General features: G+C 39.7%; 1 long non-coding RNA gene and 1 pseudogene across 5 annotated transcripts in view; both read right to left on the bottom strand.

The window, feature by feature from the left end:
• LOC143677592 (uncharacterized) overlaps positions 1–16906 on the bottom strand; it is a 71681-nt gene extending 54775 nt beyond the window's left edge. For all 5 annotated transcript variants that reach the window (XR_013172709.1, XR_013172706.1, XR_013172707.1 and 2 more), the window contains exons 1-3: positions 16594–16906; positions 3135–3426; positions 2385–2546 (exon numbers count right to left, since the gene is read on the bottom strand). This is a non-coding gene — a long non-coding RNA (uncharacterized LOC143677592). The remainder of the gene's footprint in view (positions 1–2384; positions 2547–3134; positions 3427–16593) is intronic.
• LOC143676781 (citrate synthase, mitochondrial pseudogene) lies at positions 15369–16536 on the bottom strand (annotated as a pseudogene).
• Positions 16907–24373: the final 7467 nt, after the last annotated feature.

The raw sequence follows: 24373 nt of genomic DNA on the forward strand, positions 1-24373 counted from the left end.
AGACAAAATGTTCTATTATATATAGTCGCATACCATATATATATGGTATATATAACAAATACACATGTAACAAATTCAACATAGAGAAATTAAGCAAAAAGCATTTATTGTATATCTTATTTCCTCTAGAAGACTTATGGACATCTGCAGATTATTTAGAAATAAATTAGGACTCATAAACTCTGTCCCTTGAAGGATTTATAATTCAATTAGGGAATTTGTCTTTTTTTTTTCACGTGGCATGCTAATTTAATTTGTATCAACCAACCCTTTTATAAAGTTAATTTACTTCATATAGTAAGCAGTATAGAAAAAACCTAACTAGAGCCTCTAAAAACTGATGCTTTCTGTTCTTCACACAATTGAACTTATTTGTGGCAACAGGCAATCTTTCCTAAATCGGCTCCCAAGAGACCAGGGATTGTCACGCAGAGCAGAGGCCCCAGAAATCTTTGTGTGCCAGTAACTGATCAGACTATGTTATTTATTCCTGTCATTTTCCATTCCCTTCCCTGCTACCGACCATGTAATAGGTTATCAGACAGTTCTGCATTTATCACTCCACGATCTATAAGAAAAAGGATCATAATTTATTGTCACCATGAAATTGCTACGATGAATGTCACAAGGAGTTTGGTTGGCTCTGTTTCACTGATTCCAACATTCATTTATGTCCCACCCACTTGTCTCTTCCCAGGAAACTTTACATCTCTGTAGAGGATCCTCACATTTTGTTATGCGACATGAGGCAAGTCTCTATAGTGAATATGAAAACTGCAATATGTCTCGATTAGAATGGTATTAAATTTCTTTCTTATTTACTCCAATGTTATATGAATTATTTTTTCATTCAAGGACACTTTTCTCCTACTTTGACAGCCTAACATTTGTGAAATTCTATTATTTTTAGTGAAACTCATTTATTCTTATTATTCCTTATTACTTTTAATATTCTAATTGCTCTTCGGAGCTTTTATTCAAGATGCACACAATCACCCACTATGTGTGCTTCAACAGTTGTCATTTTTATAGGCAACATGGTCAACAGGTACAAATTATAGGTACAAATCTGATTCTTTAGCTGTGTAATTGGATTCTCCATGTAATTACAGGTGGTAATGACATTTTAAGCACCTTATACAGGTGCTGGGAGAGGTTTTCTCTCTTTCTTTCTTTTTCTTTTTCTAGACATGAGACAGCATTAAGAACTTCTAAGTTCCTGGAACCAAGCCAGATATAGAGGTGCCTTTTAAAGGTAAAGAGCAGTTTCCATTAGACTATAATTACAACCCTGACCACCTGCCTTCCTCCTTGTCAGAGCAACCACCCAAGAACTAGGAAATCCCAAGGAAGGAGTAAGTGTTTTGGGGATTTAAAAGCCAGAAAATTAAACACCTATTCGTTGTGAAGCACCTTTTGTAGCTGTTGGGTAAGAATCTGATGCAAATCTGGTTGCACAGACCCCCCGGCTAGCATGACTAGGTGACTCTCAGCTGAAAAAATGTCCGATCCCTTCAGTATCATCAGGAATCAGACTCTGTGTGCTAAGACCCGAACATGCAGTCCAACTCTATCTGTGTGCACGCACATGTGCAGGAGAGAGAGAGAGAAAGAGAGATTGAGTGTGCACATGTGTAAGTATCAGTCACTCCAGAGCGGAATGAGCTGACCCGGAGACTTGTCTGTGTATACACTATACAGCCACATTAATTACACTTCAACCTGCTGTTTTGTTCATGTGTGCAAGCTGATCCAGGAAGAAATGTCTTTACTGAGAACTCAGAGAAGGCTGGGCTTTATAAGGGGAAAACGTAAAGGGGGAAAGATTCAATTTTGCCCTCAAGAAACTAGATCCACCGCTTAGGTGTTGCATGACTTCACTTAACTTCTTTATCTTAGCAAAATTACAGTGATCATGCCCACTGTGCAGGGTTTTTTAAAAGGATTAAATGATAGAATGCATATACAATACTAATTCTGTGCCTACCAAATATGAGACAGTCGGTAGTGGCAGCAGCTCTTGTTATGAAGAAAATACCATAGTTACAGGAGACAGGCACAGATGCAGGCATTTATATACCAACTTAAAAAAAATGTGCAGTTTAATACAGTGAAAACAAGTGAGTGATATCGCAGGGGTGAGTCATAAAAAAGATCAACCGCATGTATGCATTGAGAATTGTTGAATGTGTTGAGGATGCTCTGACAATTGTGAAGGATACTCACTTAATTCATTTTTAATTCTGAATTCTGAGGGCAATTTTTGCCAGGCTCATTTCTTAATGTAATGAGAAAATACACACCAGGCTCATAATGCCCTTTTGCCTCATTACTTATGTATCTTTTTCCCTCCGGTAAATGTCAGACAGTAAAATTGAAAATACCGTGTGGCGTTTGAGAGGCAGTTACACACAATCCTGCCGGTCTGAGGGAGGCACTGCTGTTCTTCGGTTCGTAATGTCTCTTTTCAACACGTTTTCCACAGGTCCGGTCCCTGGTGCAGGCAATATTGGCTGTCCTTGTCCGAGGGGGGGGTCATACAATCCCTTGACACAAGTGAGATTAAGGAATATTTGACCTGCATGCCGGGGAACTGATGGCATTTCTGTCGACATACTCATTTTTTATGGAAGTGCTTCAATTCCCCAATCAATGACTGATCTTGTCTTGTGCCTTTCATAACAAGAAAGGTTAGCAGAAAAGGGAGACCTGTAAGAGTCAGTCACTTTCTTAGAATTTCCTGTCATGGGGGGATATGGCAAGAGCATATACATAAGCAATATTAAGTTTTATTGCCTGCATTTTAATGAAGATTGGATTATCACATCAAGACAACGTTAATTTACTTGGTTTCATCTTTTGACATGTTTCTCTCTTTTGAAGTACTGAATCAGATATCTGGTTCTGCTTTTCAGGGCACATTTGAAAGGTGAATAATTAAACCTGTTGGTATATATATATATGTATGTATGTATATACACACACACAAAAACACACATATAGTAGTCTAAGATCCTACACAAAAATTGGTACAATGATAGTTCCTAGTTTAGCATTTGCAATGCAAAGGAGACTTCTATACCTACTGTCTTTTCCTAAATGAGATAAACAGCCAAGTTATTTATCGGGGTTACCTCTGGTCTTTTCCTTTGTATAATTCCTCTGATTTTGGTCTCTCCAATTTTGCTTCCTTTAAGTTAGTAGTTACTACAGTAGCACTGCAGAGAAAATACAAGCTCAGGACCTGATGCTTCTGACCTCACTGTTCAGTGATTTGAGCATCTGTCCAGTTTTGTTGGGCTTCAGTTCTTCCTTCAGAGCAGAAATATTCACCTTCCAGGCAGCACCAGTTTGTACTCTACAGAGCTGAAGTAGCAGGTTATTGGTCAATCCAGTTTCCATGTCTTCTGAAGCAGTTAAAAATATCTGCAGATAAAACAACCAATCATCTTTTGTACTTCTCTACTGTGATGACTTTATATCAATTATTTATCCTGAAAGGTGTGCTGTCTCTCTGAATGAGATACTTGACCCAGACTCTGTGCTATATAAGAAGCATTTACATATAATGCAATTGATTAAGAAGTGTTTATTTATTTCACGTTTGACCCCTTATGAGTCATTATGAGAGTGATGGAAATGTAAGAAATGATTCTTTCCCCAAAGGAGATTTTAATCTTATTAAGAACTTTAACCCTAGTGAAGTAACTAAAATAATTCTAGCTTGTACAGATAAAGTGCTTTATTTCATACCCTAAAGTTACATAGGGACAAAGCTTGTAGAGATCAAGGAATGAGCAAACACTGGCCCATGGGGCCAGAGTGAAGATGGAAGTCCGAACAGAGTAAGAAATGAGTATTTGGGTATAGGCAGAAATAATTTTGATAGCTAAGGCAGAGACCAACTCTAGAGGCCTCTGAACACTTACCCCTGGAGCTTAGATTTAATACAGCAAGTAGGTCTCATCACTGGGATAGGTGAAGGATATACTGTGAAGGTTCCTGAGCAGGAGGGTCAATGGTACACTGTTGAAAGTGGCTATGAATTTAGCTATGAATTTAGCTATGATGAGATGGCTATGAATTTAGAGTTGACCAAGATTGCCTTAACTTTCCTGTAGCTTGACTAAACTTTTGACCATCTTCTCCCTGACTCCAGGCCCTTGCCCTCCCTCTCACCAAGCCCTAATGGTCTCCAGGCACCTGAGTGGTTCTTAACTAGGTATTTATCTCCTTCTCCTGCTTTCCCTGCCCTCACAGACCACAGGTGGCCTATTAACTGCAGAGGAAAACATTCAGAACCAAGCGGTCCCAATTCTAACCTCAGTAAATCCCTCACCCACCCCAGTGATCAACAGGCCCTGCCCCTGCCATCCTCCAACCCAGCTCTTGGAAAGCTTGCTGTCTTTTTTTTTTCAACTGAGTTCAGTTAGTTCTCTCTCCCTTACCATGGCACCTATGAATAAAGTCATCCTTGCCTGTTTCACATTGTCCAGAACTTTATTTTCTTTCATAAAGTGCATCACTCACATGAGGAAATCTTCACCTAATTTTATTTTCCAGATCAGAAACATCAGGTTTGACCTCTACCTACCAGAGATGACAGTAAGTACAACCTCGGTCATATTTACATTTTGGGGGGATGGGTGGGGGTCGGTTTCACCCTCCCTGAGATTCAGGTCAAAGAGGCGTGGGGGGAAGGGTTTCTAATCTGTAGTCCACAGATGCTGCACTTCCCATATCCTCGTTCAACCCATGTGTCTCTTTCAAAGCAGACAGCTACAGACCCCCTGACCAAGGATGAAGACATGTTATTTCTCCATGGCTCCAACACCATGACCTTCTGTGGTGAAGGCCTGTTATTCTATTATGGATCCTTTCACCATTTGGGCACCTGTATGGGAAGGAGACACAGTTCCATATTACTCTAGAAACCTGACAACTCTGACTCCTCCACCATCTTGCTAAAACTAACCATGTCTCCTCCATTAGGGAGCCTGTCCTGCTTTCTTCCCCCTAAGCACTAACCTCCCTCAATTGGCTTATTCCCACAAAACAAAAGACTTAATATGGGGGATGGACTCTAGATTCTGAAAATTTCTGCTTATAGCTCTACTTCACAAAAACCTAACAGCCTAGGTTCAGAACGAACAGGTTTTGGGAATGGGCATAAAATCTACCTCTAATTATTTGTCTGCAAAACAAAGAGATTAAAGTAAAATTAACATCTCAATAATTTACCCTGCCACAAGTATTTAAGCAAGTTAACTTTTAACAGTAGGATGCATTGGATGAGGGGCAACTTGGAAACTGGGGAAGTAGTTTGAAGTTAGTGGCAATAATCTATAGTTGAGCTGATCAAGTCTGGCCCAGGATGATAAGAAAGTGACTTTCTATAGGATAAACTGATGAGATATAGTAACTGAAAGCCATATTCCAAGGCTGTCAAAACTGTGGGTCTGCCAAAATTTTAAGTCTTCAATATTCGGCAATGAAGTGATACTCTTATTTGGAGAACTTATAGAAAAAAAAAGTTTGACATCCAATCTCCTTGTTATTTCATTTTCTAACTCTCCCCACAGCCTTTCCTGCTGAGAGATTGTCAAACAAACGTGTAAAACCTAGTGAAGCACTTGTAGCCTCAAGCAGTAGGGAGCAGTTTCTAACAACCTTTGCTGTTTCCAAATGGGAGTTGTAACAATTAGTTCTTTTTCCTCAGACAAGCCTTATTTAGCATAGAAAATAAGTGGCACTACCTTGAAAATAGGTGAGAGAAGACAATTTGGAGAAGAGGGAGAATAGAATTGAGGTTGGAAGATGCACTGAATGTAGATAATGTTAAACGTTTTAGACGTGAGCAGCAGCACCATTTGAGTTTGGCAGTAGGGGTGGAAGGTGATCAGAAAGAACTTGCTAAGTATAGGATCATGGACAATAATTATAATGAGTTTGGGATATGAAAGAGTCCTGGGAAAACACGAAGTGACCATATGAATAGAAAATGGTTTTTCTAGTCACCAATTATTGTCTTAACTAGAATCGTGAATATACTTTCTTTTTGACCCAGTTTTATAAATGGCAGTTTTATAAATGAATAATTGAATTCTTGGGGTAAGTTGAACTTAAATGTAACATGGTGAACTTAACTAACATACTTAAAATTTATATAGTGTCGTAAATGAGTCTTAACAGACATGCTTTTGGGATTATCATTGTCTTCCCTAAGTAGAGGATTTGGCAGAAACAAAACCAAGTGCCAGTATGCTATTCCAAGGCATTAGACTGCTGAGAACAAGATTTGGGAGGTGGGGAGTAAGCCCTTGGAGATCTTTATGAACATTCTCATTCTTCCATGTCTGGGCACATGTGACATAGCGCTTCCCTGCCCTCTTTGAAGTGAGCTATCGCCTTACTTTGATCAATGACATGTGACCAGGAGCCCAAAGCGGCCTGCATGCTTCTTCCAGAAAGAAGCCTTCAAAAGACACTGTGTAAATGCTGCACTCTTCTCTGCTATGCCGATCTGAATCTCTTGTGGACCCCGGAAAAGCCATGTCCTTTCATCGTCATTCAGTATTGCTGGGTGGGAGCTTTGTGATTGTTCCCATGGAGATGTGACCCAATCAGATGTGGGTGGTCATTTGGTCAGATGGGTTCCATGCAGATGTGTCTCCACCCATTCAAGGTGGGGTTGCTTACTGGAGCCCTTTAAAAGGGAACCATTTTGGAAAAAGCTTAAGAGCCACAAGAGCCCACATAGCCAGAGACCTCTGGAAATGAAGAAGGAAAACGCCCCTGGGAGAGCTTCTTGAAATAAGAAGCCTGGAGAGAAAGCTAGCTGACTTTGCCACTTAATAAATTTTCTTTTTTAAAAGCCATTCTGTTTCTGGTATATTGCATTCCAGCAGCTAGCACACTAGAACACTCCCCATCCAGGTGAAAGAGGTATGGGTTAAGATGAAACCTATTCATGAGATTTTGTTGATTTGTCCAGGTTAGTGTGATGCCCCGAAAAATCCCAGAGTGATTTGAACAGTGAATACATAAGTATTTGCAAATCCCCTTGGGGGAATGGGGAGAAAGGTGAAAAAATTCAACTTCCCCATTTGGAGAATTTCTGATATTCTTGCAAGCCATGGGGACAACCAAATCAATAGGCCAAACCCTCAATCTTGGGGCTTGCCCCTATGAAATGTATTCCTGCAAAAGATAGGCTTAGCCTGCTTGAAATTAAGCATAAGAGTCACCCTCAGAGAAACTCTTTTGCTGCTCAGATGTGGCCTCTCTCTCTCAGTCAACATGGCAAGTGAACTCACTGCCCTTCCCCCTCCTTCATGGAACAATGACTCCCAGGAGTGTAGAACTCCCTGGCACCATGGGACAGAAATCCTAGAATGAGCTGGGACTCAGCATCAAGGTAGTAAGAAAACCTTCTCGACCAAAAGGGGGAATTAAAAAATGAGCCAAAACAAAGTGTCAGTGGCTGAGAGATTTCAGAGTCAAGAGATTATCCTGGAGGTTATTGTTAGGCATTCTACACATATCCCCTTGCTAGTTTATAGTGTATTAGAGTGGCTAGAGGGATGTACCTGAAACTGTAGAGCTGTGTTCCAGTAGCCACGTTTCTTGAAGATGATTGTATAATGATATAGCTTTTGATGTGACTGTGTGATTGTGGAAACCTTGTGTCTGATGCTTCTTTTATCTACAGTGTGGACAGATGAGTAAAAAATGTGGATAGGAAATAGACAAATAACAGGGGGAACAAAGGTTAAAATAAATTTAGTAGATTGAAATACTAGTGGTCAGTGAGAGGGAGGAGTAAAGGGTATGGTATGTATGAGTTTTTTCTTTTGCTTTTTATTTCTTTTTATGGAATGATGCAAATGTTAAAAAAAATGATCATGGTAATGAATAACCAACTATGTGATGATATTGTGAGCCATTGATTGTAATCATGTCAAGTATATTTTATGTCAAGAAGTTTGTACGTTTGTTGTTTATAATAAAAATATTTTTAAAAAAAGATGAAGCCTATTGTACTGGAATGAACAGAAACCCTACTGGCCCACACTGGATGTGAAGTGAAAGTGAGAAATCTTTTTTTCTTTTTCTTTCATAGAGATCTTTGTACTCCCCTCTAACAGATAGAGTGTATTTAAACATTTCAATCAATGAAGAACATAATGAGCATATGGATGTTTAGTCAAAACAGTCCATTCTGTTTTTGTCTTCAAAGAGTTAAAATGTTGTTTTGGTTTGCTAAAGCTGCTGGAATGCAATATACCAGAAATGGATGGGCTTTTACAAAGTGAACTTATTAGGTTACAAATTTATAATTCTAATGCCATAAAAATATCCAAACTAAGGCATCAGCAAGAGGATACCTTCACTAAAGATAGGCCAATGGCATCTGGGGTTTCTCTGTCACAGGGGAAGGCACATAGCAATGTCTGCTGGTCCTTATTCTCTTCTGGGTTGGGTTCAGAATGACTCTCTCAGCTACTGTGGGTCCTTCTGGCTTCTTCTGGGGCATTTTCTTTCGTTTGCTTGTCTAAACTCTCTCAGTTCTGAACTCTCCCCCCAAATGTCTCTCCCTTCAGAGGATTCCAGCAAGTAGATTAAGACCCACCTTGAATGGGCAGAGTCACATTTCTATGCAAACAACCTAATTGTAAGGCCCCACCCAACAATAGATCTGCCTCCAGAAGATTGGATTAAAAGAATATAGGCTTTTCTGGGGTACATAACAGATTCTAACCAGACCAGATGTCTACTATCTGGGGATTTTTGTTCTTCTTCATTTAAATTTAACTTATTGTAGAGTCTCAGAACCAAAGATTTTGTGGTGTTCAGACACTAAGATTTGGGACTGGTGTTACTGCAGCATTAACTGGTCCATCTTGACTTTTATAGGTGGGTTACAAAATTGGCCTTAACCTTCAAAGGTAACAAGCACTATTTTTTTCTTTTAAGAATTAGAAATATCAAAATGAAAATGGCAATAAAAGCAAGAAGAGGCTCAAAATACATAGGGTGGTTCCAAATCAGCATCCCTGGGAGACTCAATGGACTGTCATGGGGAAACAGTAGAAGAATATTATCAAATGTTTGGGGGGCTTTTCAGGACACTGTTAATATCAGAAGGGTCAGAATTTGTGTTAGACTTCAATTATATGTATCATTTATGTTCCATATATCATTTTCAAGCTGGAAACATCTCAGGGGCTAATATAAGAACGTAATCAAAGGTCTATTGATCACATGTCATTTCTAAGAATGAGTATAATAGTTTGGGTATGACATGAAAGAAGGGAGGACTAACTAAGGAAATACTGAGGAGGTAGCTAGAAAGTAATGTACTTCCTTAGTAATGACATCAAGCAGAAACTGGTTTATTTCTTAATGGATGTGTTCTAATGTGGATTTGAACCTTTGCAGTAATTAGGCCACCTGAAGTTGGTAAGGATCAAGGAGAAAGGGAGAGGGAGATAAGGCATTACCTAGCTAAGAGCCTCTCAAGTGTATCAAGGTTGTGTAAGGACAGAGAGGGAGGTTGGGGGCCTGGGGCCAAGGTGAGGCCTGTTTAAATAGTCAAGTTAAAGGGAGGTGAAGGCCGTTGTATTAGTTGGTTAAATGCTGCCAGAATGCAATATACCAGAAGTCGGTTGGTTTTTAAAAGGATAATTTATTATGCTGCATGTTTACAGTTCTAAGGTCACAAAAATGTCCAAACTAAGGCACCCAGAGAAAGATACCTTAACTCCAAAGAAAGTACTGATGGCATTGGGGTTTCTCTGTCAGCTGGGAAGGAACATAGCGATGTATGCTAGTTTTCTCTCCTGGCTTTTCCTTTCAAATTGGCTTCCCCAGGGATGTTTCTCTTCTGCATCTCCAAAGGTCTCTGGCTGTCTGGGGCTCTGAAGCTTTTTCAAAAATAGTTCCCTCTTAAAGGACTCCTGTAAGCAACCCCACCTTGAATGAATGGTGACACATCTCCATGGAAACCACCTAATCAACAGGAACCACCCACAACTGGGTGGGTCATATCTCCATGGAAACAACTTATTCAAAAAGATCCCACCAAATAATATTGAATGAGGATTAAAAACATGGCTTTTCTGGGGTACATGATAGTTTCAAAGTTGCACAGCTGTCTTGGTCAGGGGCTGGCCCCTGGAAGTGGAGCAGTTGGTGTGTTTTTATTTCAATATTAACTTGATTGACTTAAACTTATTTCATACTAATAGATATAAAAGGTTAACTCAAGCAGCACACTTCAAATCTACCACCCTTCATTCATTCCCTGAAAGGGAATGTGTGACAGCAATATGGCTCTGAAAAATATCTGCAAAATATCCAATAACACCTTGATGCTTCACTATTTATGAGTGGATGCTGGAAACTATCCATGCCAACAGCCAACCATCCAAAAGTGGAGGGGATCCTCTCTGAGATAAAAAAAATGAAGACTGCTAGTTTCCCCATAATGTTCCTTTGTTCTTCCTCTTCTTTGTTGCATCATCCAGGAGAGTCAGCATGAATTTTAAGAGGAGTCTTAGGAAGTTATTATATATTGGAACCTTATAAAATGTTTGAAAATCCTCTCTTTCTATTTTGGGTTTAGGGTATTTCTTGACTCCTTTAGCCTGGAGTATGTCTGGTGGCCAAAACATTCTCTTAGGGTCTACAAAATTGGATCTGTTTAATCTTACTTTGCCCCAAGCTACAGGGAAGAATGGACCTCATGCTATAGCAGTGCATAAGACTCACCAGTGAGATAAAGACCTGAAGTGAATTAAATTATTTAGATTGCTTGCTTGGCAGGGTGACTGACTCCTCGGGTATTGTTTCAGGGTGGCACTATCTACATTTCTGTGGGACATCCCTCATTGTGCAGACTGCTTTGTGTGTTGCATTACTAATCATCAATCAACAAATTCCAATATTATCCCCAACAGCTAAAAGCACTCCCACACAATTCCAAAAGCTCTTTGTTTGCGGTTAGTATCAGACTAGTTAGAATGCCAGTTTATCCCGCATATGTCTATGAAACCCAAAGCCCTGGTGAATTGACAAAAATACATGACATGTGGAATACATCCGGTATTACTGGGGAAAACAAACAAACAAACCAATGACTAATACCAAATGAAAAAACAAAAATACTTTAAAATAAATATTTCATAATCATTCTTTGAATAAACTTTCGGGGGTTGTTCAATTAAAACACTTTGATTCAAGTTCTTTGTGGCTCGCTGTCACAAACATCACTAGGAAATACCCAGTGCCTGTTGTATGAAAGGCAGCATTCATTAATGTTTTCTTTTTCCAATGTGTGATGAACATGTAAAGGGTGATTGAAGACTGAAATGAAATATGTGGATAGTGTCACATATGTGGATAGTGTCTGGTGACATTGTATCTTGAATCATGAATTATATTTTTTATTATTTAATAGGTAAGCAATTTGAACTAAAGAAGTGAGATGCTTTATTTTTATAGTAATTGATGTATCATCTTTGCTTCCTTTCCTGAGGGCCAGGGCCTCTGTAGGATGACTACTTAGTGCAACTTCCGCATATAAATCACAGTCTGCCACCTGTTATTTAATAGCTAGCAGTGCTGACTCAATAACAGTGAGATTCTGTAAAATTGTTCCCTCCAGCCCTGGGTTTTCCCTATAGAGGTAATTGTCTGGAAAATAAATTTCCTGGACAAAGAACAAGAAGTTGCAGACCTAGGAACATCTTTTAACGTCTCAGAAGTTAACTTTCAACTGTGCTGATGGGTCTAGTTCTTCACTCTTTGGAATTATTGCATTTTCATCACACATCGAAGTGGATTTACATAATTTGGTTTCAATTAAAAGGCCCCACAATACCCACTGGGCATCTATAGTGATTGCAGAAGCTATTGGCTAGACCTTCCTTTTCTTTTTTTGTTTTTCTTTTCCAGCAGGTTTGTCAGCATCCAAGTAATATATCAGATACAAGGAAAAACACCGTTGCAAAACCAATTTGCTAAGGGGCTTGTAAAATCCAGCTCTAAAAAGTTACTTACTGAAGCATCAAAGTAACCAGATATTTTCATCAGTTTCTCAAGGTCAAACACATTACAAATTCATCAAATATCTCTTTCTGCTAAAGTTTTTTGAAAAGCAAACTACCTGTTCTGTGCAGATGTTGCGTTCAATAACTCAAATGCTTCAAGAAAAAAGGCAGCAATGGAACAGAGTTTTCTACTGCTGTAAAAAAAACGCCTTCCTTAGTCTGAAAAACACTTGCATCATAAGTAAACACTTTTAATATTCTTAATAATAGTACCTGAGAAGTTTTGACTCTATAGTTTTAGGTGACTATCTCTAATGTCAGTTACACTGGTTGATTTAGAGGACAAACCATTATAAATCCTAATTATAAAGCGAATAAATGGTTTGTCTATGTGGTGTTCTGCTAATCTTTGTCTTAAAAGTTCTCAACTTTTGCTTTCATATGGACTGGGAATGACTGATTTGCTCCATGAAATGGAAGGAGAATCAGTCAGAAGACCTGGTGCCATGGCTTCACTGATGAAATCCTCAGACTCTGCCTGTGGGACTCCTCCTCTCTGGTCTTGCAAACTGGGACCTCAGGGATTGATCACTCCAACATCTTCTTAGTTCTGAAGTTTACATTTCTCTGAATTTATAGAATTTGTAGAATTCTTTCATAATAGGTCAACTACATACATATAATCAGAAAACTGTGGTAGGTATTCATTGGTGTAGACCTATTGTGGGTGGGACCTTTTGATTAGGTAGTTTCCATGGAGATGTGACCCACCCAATTCAAAGTGGGTCTTAATCGTTTTACAGAAATAAAGGCAGAAAACAGAGAGAGAGCAGAGTGACAAAACCAAGTGGAGAAAACATGGATGCCTGGAGACAGAACATGCCCCTGGAGATGATAAGCTAAGAGATGAAATCCACAGCTTGCCCCAGAGGAGCTAAAAGAGGACCCACAGACACTTCGAGAAAGAAAACACCCCAGGAGTGGCCAGAAGGACACACATGTGCTGAGAGAGTCATTTTGAAATCAACCCAGAAGAGAAGGGCCAGCAGACATTGCCATTTGTCTTCCTATGTGACAGAGAAACCCCAGATATGGTCATCCCTCTTGAGTGATGGTATCTTCTTGTTGATATTTTAATTTGAACATTTTCATGGCCTTAGAACTGTAAATTTGTAATCTAATAAATCCTCCTTGTAAAAGCCAATCCGTTTCTGGTATATTGCTTTCTGGCAGCATCAGCAAACCAAAACAGAGATAACCATTATCTATGCACTAATCAAATGTCGGTATACTCTGCTCAGTGGAGAAATCCATCCCTCCAACTTATTGTTTCATGCAAATAACTATTCTTCACTCGTAGGCTGTGCAAAAAATGTATTGTAAGTTACTTTTTAGGTTATTGTCTACAAGCAATGCTTATCTTTGTCCTTGTATTCAGAATCCTCAAGCATGTGGATTATGGATGCATCTAATTTTGTGTATCACTTGTCACTTTTGCCATATGAAAATAGGCACAGTAATTTTTAATGATGATTGTCATAATAAAGCCACCAAGATTCTGTGTTTGGAGACCTGGATCACAAACTCTCAAGCAACATTCAGGAGAACAGCTTCCAGACGGTTTTATTTGAAGCCTTAAAATAGTGCAAAAGGTAAATACAAACATGACGGAATTCAGTATAAGGTAAATGTTCATAATCGGTTCTGCTTCAAATCTCTTTGGATTTACTATCTCTAATGAACCTGACCAAATCAAGAATTTGTGTGTATGACAGGCTGTACATTCAGGGTTATCAGTCTTTCTGTTAAGGCAGAGATCTATTTTTAACAGATTCCCCAGCATTTCTTTTTTGTGATGTTTTCTTTTTAGTTTTTATTTTTTTGTTGTTACCAAAAGCCTTCATTTTGCATTTTATGCTGAACAACCTGAAGTCTGCAACATGATTTGACAGTTGCCCAGGGGTTTACAGACAGTGAGCCCATCTCAAATGTGGTTCTGAGGCTTAGAAATCCACAGGCACACAGGAAGGAGTTGTTAGGGAAGAAGGAGTACAGCAGGAGCGTATTTCAGTCCTTTTTAAAGAAAAGGAAGTGCAGAATTCTGAGTCACTAAAAGCCTGTGCAAATGGGGCTTCTAAATTAACACTGTTCTTTAAGTTCTTGAGAAAGGGGCAGGGAAAGGACCTTGTAAATAAGGGAGTATTTTCTTGTGGCAGGGATGAAGCGGGAGGCTAACTATTTTTAGACCCAGAACCTGATAATCTAAGGGGACCATGTACAATCTTGAATCGTTTTTCTCTTTAAAAAGACACGGTAGTACCCTTGGGCTCTACCACAAAGGTATCATCCTGGTCATCCCCAAGTCCTTGTTCTGTGCTCCATAGCATGTAAGAACAAAGAAAAAGTAGGTCAGATGGTGGCTTGTGTCATCTGGAAGTGAAAAGCTCAGTTCACAGCAAGCCCTGAGAAAGCCAAATGACTGGGAAAGACACAGGCAGACAGGCTAATACAATCTCCTGAAAGGGATGTCTGGTAGCCCTCAAGAGGGGGTGGCAGTGGGCAAGGCATCTTCAGCCTAAGGCACAGCAGGTATAAAGGGTCTGAAAGGAGGTGAGTATTAAAATACTGGGGAATAGGAACCCCTCAGACCCTAACTTTAACAGGATAATTTTAAAAAGGGAAATAAACTCAAATGCTGGGTGCCAGTCACCACACACACCATGGCTTCTACCCTACCCTGGGAGCAAAACCAAACCAAACAACAACAACATCAAAGCATATCCAGCCAGCCAAGAGGTCTTGTTGGGGGGTGTTCTGTGTGTATGGGAGAGGACAGTGAGGCCTGGTATAAGACAACTCCTATGGAAAAAGAAAGAGCAGCATGCCGGCTTGCTGGCTACTAAGGGCAGGCAGAGTAGAAGAACCAAAAACTCCAAAGCGACTGCACATTTTCTGTAACCAATTTCTACCCGAGGAAAGGGACCCGACTCCCACTCTAGGGGTGACAAGGGACCGCATCTGACTCATACCGCAGGCACTAGTCCTGCTCAGTGGCAACAGTAGGTACCTGGCTAGGGAAGGGAGCTGCTTAGGGGGAAAGGGGTCACTTCCCATCTTTTAAAGTCATAATTCATATTTTAAAGTCAAACTTGCCATCGCTGCTTCAGACATATTTAATCTTAAATTTTCAAAGGTCCCCAGGAACAAAAAAGACAAAGCATACTTTTTACATTTTTATTTTATATTTTCCCTTCCTTTCGGGTAGAGATTACCACCCCCACCCCCCACCCCATCCCTCCACCCCTGTTTTCAGTTTCACTTTGACTTAAACTTCACAAAATTCGTCAGACCCTTTGCGTTCGTGGGCCTGGGCTTTTCTAAAGAGTGGCCAAAGGCACAGCTCCACATGAGCAGTGCAAGCACTCCAGGGCTCGTGACACCCTAAATGGGAGTGTGCAGTAATTCATCTCCATCGTGCCACAGCACTGGAGCAGTGCCCTGCTGTGAAAATCTACACTGGGCCAGAGGGTCTTCCCCAAGAGGATCTTGGCCACAATCTTGCAGAGCTGAGCAACCATTTTAATCATGGAGGCATTGGATATATGTTTCGACCAAACTGTTATGACATGTATATAATGGCTCCATCTTCCTTAGCACTGCATGGCCATAGCCCCAATTCGAGGGTGTTCCAGATCGAGTCTCATGATTTCTCATCTGACACATCTTTGCCAACTTTTTTCTGTAACTATGTCAGCCAGACAAGCGCTTTTTGATTTGTCAGCGCATGTAGGGACCCTGCTAGCCTGTTCATGGCTGCTGCAAAGGTCTGAAACGGCAGCACTCTCCAAGTGGCTGGTGTGGGCACCTATGCTACCATTCTCATGATCGTTTTGGATGGTGAAGTGCATGTGCATGAGCTCAGTGAACTGAGCATTAGTATAGCCTAACATGCTGGTGAAGTTGTGGGGCCAGTCCAGTGTAGGGTCCACAGTCCCAGAACTGCTGCCCTTCCGGGAGAGGTTGTAGTCAAGCTCTGCTGCAACATGTGATAGCCTGCTAATCAGATCCACAGAGTCTTCATAAGCATACTCCCTGTACTTGCTTCGGTGCATGCCCTTTGCGTACACTTGCAGAAAGTGACTTCCCTATAGAGGGCAATTTTGACTGCACTGAACTGTGACTTGAGGGGTAGATTTTGCAGAACGTTGTCCAGCATGGTGAGCACATGGGAGAGCAGAGCTGGCCCCTTAGCCTACTCCTTGCAGAGCCAAAAGACCTGCTTCTGTGTTGGAATCTGTCCAGTCACCAGAAGCCAAACTAGCCTTGGGGTAGGGGTTCCTCTTCACCCTTGGTCTTGGGGAGCAGTTTCTGGCATCCGGGGATACTATAGCCCCCAGAGCAGACGCCGTCTTCAGGGTCAAGAACTAAGAATTCTCAGGCCAGTCCCTTCACGCCTCTCATGCCCCCCATACATCATGCCCACAGCAATCTGACCCACCACCTTCTTGACACATTGCTTCCTGAAGGACTTAATTCTTACCTGATGCTTAGATATCGTCAGTTAACAAGCCTTTCAAATCTGTGAATCAAGCTCCAGTATACCCCACGGCCAGAAAAGACAGGAAAGCATTCTTTGACTCTGAAGATCTTGGCGGCCAGAGTGAGTAAAGCTACTGTGGGCTCCATAGGGGATCTGGAAGGAGGGCACAGAAAAGGGCCAGGAAGGCGAGAAACAAGGCAGAAGCTCGGAGAGGGGCCCAGGCCTGGGACTCCCTCTTGGCCCTGCCTCCTGCCCTGAGCGCGGCACCGCCCCTCCCAGCCATGCTTGGCTATTGCTCTCCGTGGAGGAGGAGCGGGACTTGGGCTGTTGTGACGCAAGATCCTCATCATTTCTTCTTTTTTTTTTCGCATGGGCAGGCACGGGAACCTCATAATTTCTTAAGGCAGGTTCCTTTTTCTGTTAGTGATATATTTGAATGTACCTTCCAGCTAGAGGCTTACCGAAGCGTAAGCTACATTATCCTAATGGCAGTTCTGAAATTACAGGGGAGGAGCGTTATCAGTGAGAGGAGTGATGGCGGCAAAAATTGCCATTTTGGGGGGCTCACTTTTTTTCTGCTTTCCTTTACCTCATTTGTTCTTTACGAAGGAGCCAGATTTGAAATAGAAACCTTTATTTACTTTTTTCTTTCCTATTTTGTGCAGTGAAAACTAAGGGTCTAGAAGGAACTGTGAACTTTAAACTGTTTTCACTGCAGAGTCCAGGTTTACCGTGGGCACACCTGGCTCCTCCTACCACTTGCTGATGCTGTCTGAGACCATCACTGATCATGCACAGGCTGAACAAGATCATAGACCTCAGAGTTCCGGACAGACCCACTTCCTGAGCTGACATGCTGCAGTGAAGTGTAGCGGAATGCAAGGGCACCTGAAGTATTTTGAACTAAAGGAGAAATGATTGAAAGTTAGGATATCCTCTCCCCAAATCCTTTCGCTGTTCAGTTAAATTTAAAACCGGGGCCATGTCTGTGGTATGGAGCCATCATAATGACTGAGTGCCCTATTCTGGACACTCTATCGGGACCTGCCCATTCCTGTTCCTCATTTCCCTCCATCCCTTCAGGCAGATTGCCTGCACTTGACTCTGTCTCTGCAAGAATTTACCATATATTTGGTTTTTCTTTCTTTATAATGTTTCATAGTTATTTGGTAATTTGCTTTACTTTCAGCTTTAATTACTTAACTATTTCCTTGGAATGTTGAAGGAAATATTCCTATCTTAACTGTCATGTTGATCTCTATAAACCTTCACTGTGTTTATTGGGTTGGTTATTTTTTGTTCTGGTACTGGGTGTGCGGGTTTGAAGCTATTATGTACCCCAGAAAAGCCATGTCCTTTAATCTTCATTCAATGTTGCTGGGTGGGATCTTTTTTATGTTTCCATGGAGATGTGAACCACAATGTGGGTGGTAACTTTTGATTAGATGGTGTGCTGGCTTGAAAGGATTTGTGCACCCTAGAAAAGTTATGTCTTAATCCTAGATCGGCTGTCTCTCTTAAATCCTCTGGATTATCTCCACAGAGATGTGGGTACAAACTTTTATTCACAGGGAGATGTGACTCCACCCATTCCACTTGGGCCTTGATTCGTTTACTGGAATCCTTTAAAATAGGAAACCTTTTAGGGAAAGCTTCAGAATGATGAGATAACTACAGAGCCTACCAGCCAGGGACCAGAAGAAGGAAAATGCACCTGGGGACCTTCATGAAGCAAGAGGCCTGGAGAGGAAGCTAGTAGATGTCACCATGTTCACCACGTGCCTTTCCAGTTGAGAGAGAAACCCTGAACTTCATCAGCCTTCTTGAGGAAAGGTATCGTTTCCTGGATGCCTTAGTTTGGACATTTTTATAGTTTTCCCTTAATTCGGACATTTTCATGGACTTAGAACTGTAAACGTGCAACTTGATGAATTCCTCTTTTTAAAAGCTGTTCTGTTTCTGGTATATTGCATTCCTGCAGCTTTAGCAAACTAAAACACTGGGTCACCTCAACTTGTATCTTCCTGTCTACTTATCTTTCCACTCATCTTCTGTCAAATAATAACTGTGTTTCATCTGCTTTTCACAAGACTGCCCTCCAGCTTGCCTGTTTCTGATTTCTAACCTTGCTCAAATCATATCAACGTGGAGCACAAAGTCATACCAGTCAACAGGCTTTGGTTCATTAACAGTGACTTTCTCCATGAGCTGAGCCAGAATTCTGACCAGTTAGTATTTCTATACCTCTTCAGTTTACTCTTATGACTTAATTTCAAGTCTTTTCTATGTAACATTGCCTTGCTGCTGGCTTCATCCATTACACACTGGTTTTGACTTGATTGCCCTCTCCTCGGTACCTCTCCAGCCTGGCTGTAGCTCTTCCCCTCTGTGCTTGACCAATCTCACTAGCTCAGTCATCACAGTGCATACAGCATACCACTTTTTTCTATGTTCCTGGCTAAAGCTAAGGCTCCAAGATAGCCTCCTGTATAAAAACAGTTATCCAGAAGCTCTACATGCTAATCAGAGATGGAATTCATCTCTATTTAGTGTTGAGAGTATAGACAGTTTAGTTCCAACAATTTTTTTTTCAGTCATATCCAACTCATCCTCATACAGAAAAAAAATAAAGTTCTGTTTGTGTTTATCTTGCCTTGGGAAGTGAAAGGAGAGCAAGTGTCAGCTTGTTCATGAAGAAGAAGTACTGTGATTAAAATTCAAGATTAAAAACCTTACACTAGTCAAGAAGATCTGATCAAAGGGTGTTTTGATGTTCAGTATCACTAAAATTTATTTCTTTTTCTATATAAACTTTGATCCTATGAAAATTGAGTCCCTGATTTTCAGAAGGTAGGAAGTTAATGAGAAATCAGCATTTTCTTCTGAGCTAATAGTTCTGTTGCTCTGCTTCAAATGAACAGTAGAGGAGGAAGGGAAAGAATTTTAGGAAGATTGAACATTTGTCATGAAACAAGAAGAAGACTGCTAGGCTCCATCTTATGTGGTTGGAAGCCTTTTTTAGATTTGATATGGTCTAGACTAGCACTGTCCAATAGAAATGTTGTATAAGCCACATTTATAATTTTGAATTTTTTAGTAGCCACATAACAATATGTAAATGAAATTGGTGAAATTGTTAAGTAATATCTTTTATTTAGCCAAATATAGTTACAAATATCTTTCAATATATATAACCACTATAAAAATTTTTTAGTGAAATATTATTTTTACATTATGTTATTTGTACTACTTTATTTGTACTTCATGTATTACACACTAGTTTTGACTTGTTTCCCCTCTTCTCGGTACCTCTCCAGCCTGGCTGCAGCTCTTCTCCTCTGTGCTTGACCAATCTCACTAGCTCATTTTAAATTTACAGCAAATCTCAGTACAGATCAGATGAATTTCAAGTGCTCAGTTATATATTTGGGTAGTGTCTCCCCTCTAATGGACAGTGTAGGTCTAGATGCCACATCGTCCTCCTTTGAACAAGCAACTGAAGAAATGAGTCCAGTTACAGTCCAAGAAGCATAGCTTGTGCTGGCTGTATCATTGTAAATGACTGCACAAATTAAGGATTATGATTTGAGAAAATGGGCAGTTAATATTACATTGTTGTTTTGCAACAGACATCAATCAATAGATAGCTTTCTAGCCTTATAATGCTTGATATTACGAGTGTTCTATTTGCTTCACCATATGGATAAGTTAGTGAGAATAGGGACAAGCAATTCCTCCCAAGCTAATCCTTTAGCTAGCTTGATTCTCTGGAAATATATTCTATATCTTGAGAGCTCAAATGGACTTTACCCACATCTAATATATTGTGAGGGTATAATATCAAATGCAAAGTCCACCAGCGGATTAATTTAATACAATTTGAGTCTAATTAGCTCAATTAAATCTTCTAGGCAATGATAAAACTTCCACTCAGGTTAATTATTTCATGACCTAACCAGAGAATTCAACCAAGTTTTTAATCTGATAGCCTTTTCAATTACGGTTTATATCTACATGATTCCCATATAATGAGGGCTTTAGATCTGCCCACTTCAAAATATTTGGCTTAACAGATTATCCTTCCCCCTGGTTTGAATGAGTGCTTTGAAAAGTAATAATGCTTTCAAATAATAATATTTGGAAAATAATAATGGGGGATTGTGAGTGGAGAATGCTTAAATACTGGAGGATAGGTAGAGATTTTCAGTTCTAAGAGAAATAATTTTGCAATTTTCCATAAGTGGACTCCAACTCAAAATAAATTCATCTGGTAAACTGCTGTTTTTTGTTTTTGTTTTTCTGTCTGTTTTGAGTCAATAAAATTTGGATGGAAGAATGATGTGGGCATATGTGGTAGACAGATTTTAGTCTCCGTGATCTTTGTACCCTAATGCTACACCTGTGTGTGTCACATTAATTAGCATCAAGGACTTTGCAGATGGAATTAAGGTTAAGGACCTAGAAATAAGGAGATTAATCTGGATTATCTGGGTGAGTCCAATGTAATAGCATGTGCCCTTAAAATTGGAAAAGTAACATAGAAGGATCAGAGAGATGCAAGGAAGAAAGAAGCTGCAGGAGAGATTTAAAGCATAAGAGAGACTCTACCTGCTATTGCTGATTCTGAGATAAAAGGGGTCACAAGCCAGGAAATGTGGGTGGCCTTGAGAAATTGAGAACAACTCCCCACTGACAGTCAGCAAGGAAACTGAACCTCATTCTGACAACAGCATGGAAATGAATTCTGCCAATAACTCACATGAGCAAGGAAACAGACATTCTCTTAGAATCTACAGAGAGGAACATAACCCTTCTGACACCTTGATTTTGACCTGTGAGACTATAAATAGAGCCACTGGGTAGGTCTATGGAACCTGTAAAATAATAAAGGGGTGTTGTTTTAATCCACTCACTGAGAATTTCCTTTAAGGACTTTGCCTATTTCACCCCTTGACCTTTGTCAAAGAATGAAATGCTCTTGGGGGACAGTCCTGTGAAAACAAAGCAAAAAATATTGGTAGGTGTATTAGTTAGGGTTCTCTAGAGAAATAGAATCAACAGGGAACACTCGCAAATATAAAATTTATAAAAGTGTCTCACGTGACTGCGGGAATGCAGAGTCCAAAATCCACAGGGCAGTCTGTGAAGCCGACGATTCCGATGGAAGGTCTGGACGAACTCCACAGGAGAGGCTCGCCAGCTGAGACAGGAAGAGCCTGTTTCTTCTGAATCCTCCTTAAAAGGCTTCTAGTGATCAGATTAAGCATTACTCATTGCAGAACACACTCCCCTTTGGCTGATTACAAATGTAATCAGCTGTGGATGTAGCTGACATGATCATGATGTAATTCTATGAAATGTCGTCATCGCAACAGACAGGCCAGCACTTGCCCAAGCTGACAAACAGGTATCACCACTTGGTCAAATTGACACATGAACCTAACCATGACAGTAGGAAATAATGACCACTGAAGCCAGTTTTTCATATAGTAAATATGAGCAATTATTTTCAATTATCATTATTAATTATCAATAAAAAGTGCCAATAATTGAAAAGATTCTTGAAGAGATGAATGGATTAGTGATACTAAATCTTCTACATATTTCTGAAGAATTTTCTAGGACTACCAATGTTTTCATACAGGACAAAATTCATGGATAAAACTCACTTTTGATATCTTTTCAGAGTTGATGTGTCTTACTCATTAAGAAACGTGTAACTTCTTTATTAAATCCTTGTTTCAATTATAGCCAATATTCATTTTATTTTTTCACATGCAATATCTAATACTTTCATAACCTAGTAAAATGCCATCTCTCAGGACAATTAGATTTTTATCATCATACACATTTATCTTATTTTAAAAGTTTAGGAAATGCTTAAATGAATTTACCTCATTAGGACATGCAAAATTTATTTTGTATCTCACAGTTTATCAAAATTTTTGTTTAAATGTATTTATTAATAAACGAATAAAAAAAAATGAAGCTGGAGGTCTCAAGCTGCCGGACTTTAAGGCATATTATGAAGCCACAGTGGTCAAAACAGCATGGTATTGGCATAAAGATAGATATATCGACCAATGGAATTGAATAGAGGGCTCAGATATAGACCTTCTCATCTATGGACATTTGATCTTTGATAAGGCAGTCAAGCCAACTCACCTGGGACAGAACAGTCTCTTCAATAAATGGTGCCTAGAGAACTGGATATCCATATGCAAAAGAATGAAAGAGGACCCGTAACTCACACCTTATACAAAAGTTAACTCAAAATGGATCAAAGATCTAAACATTAGCTCTAAGACCATAAAACAGTTAGAGGAAAATATAGGGAGATATCTTATGAAACTTACAATTGGAGGCGGTTTTATGGATCTTAAACCTAAAGCAAGAGCACTGAAGAAAGAAAGAAATAAATGGGAGCTCCTCAAAATTAAACACTTTTGTGCATCAAAGAACTTCATCAAGAAAGTAGAAAGACAGCCTACACAATGGGAGACAATATTTGGAAACGACATATCAGATAAAGGTCTAGTATCCAGAATTTATAAAGAGATTGTTCAACTCAACAACAAAAAGACAGCCAACCCAATTACAAAATGGGAAAAACCCAATTACAAAAGGCACATGAAGAGATGCTCAATGCCCCTGGCCATTAGAGAAATGCAAATCAAAACCACAATGAGATATCATCTCACACCCACCAGAATGGCCATTATCAACAAACAAAAAATGACAAGTGCTGGAGAGGATGCGGAGAAAGAGGCACACTTATCCACTGTTGGTGGGAATGTCAAATGGTGCAACCACTGTGGAAGGCAGTTTGGCGGTTCCTCAAAAAACGGAATATAGAATTGCCATACTACCCAGCAATACCATTGCTAGGTATCTACTCAAAGGACTTAAGGGCAAAGACACAAACGGACATTTGCACACCAATGTTTATAGCAGCATTATTTACAATTGCAAAGAGATGGAAACAGCCAAAATGTCCATCGGCAGATGAGTGGCTAAACAAACTGTGGTATATACATACGATGGAATATTATGCAGCTTTAAGACAGACTAAACTTATGAAGCATGTAATAACATGGATGGACCTAGAGAACATTATTGCTGAGTGAGACTAGCCAAAAACTAAAGGACAAATACTGTATGGTCCCACTGATGTGAACCGACATTCGAGAATAAACTTGGAATATGTCATTGGTAACAGAGACCAGCAGGAGTTAGAAACAGGGTAAGGTAATGGGTAATTGGAGCTGAAGGGATACAGACTGTGCAACAGGACTAGATACAAAAACTCAAAAATGGACAGTACAATACTGCCTAATTGTAATGTAATTATGTTAAAACACTGAATGAAGCTGCATCTGAGCTATAGTTTTTTTTGTTTGTTTGGTTTTTATTTTTTTCTCTGTATTATCATTTTATTTCTTTTTCTGTTGTCTTTGCTATTTCTTTTTCTAAATCGATGCAAATGTACTAAGAAATGATAATCATACATCTATGTGATGATATTAAGAATTACTGATTGCATATGTAGAATGGAATGATTTCTAAATGTTGTGTTAGTTAATTTTTTTTAATTAATAAAAAAAAGTAAAGGGAAAAAAAAAAGAACAAAATAGATGAAAAAATGAAGAATTTCACCAAGAACTGGAATTTGTAAAAAAGAATCAAATGGATATTCTAGAATTGAAAAATGCAGTATCTGAAATTAAGAATTCATTGAATGAAATGCTTTCATATCAGTTGGTAAATAGTTACTGGCTCA

The sequence above is a fragment of the Tamandua tetradactyla genome, chromosome 3, assembly GCF_023851605.1.
Source record: "Tamandua tetradactyla isolate mTamTet1 chromosome 3, mTamTet1.pri, whole genome shotgun sequence".
In the NCBI taxonomy this organism is placed as follows: Eukaryota; Metazoa; Chordata; class Mammalia; order Pilosa; family Myrmecophagidae; genus Tamandua; species Tamandua tetradactyla.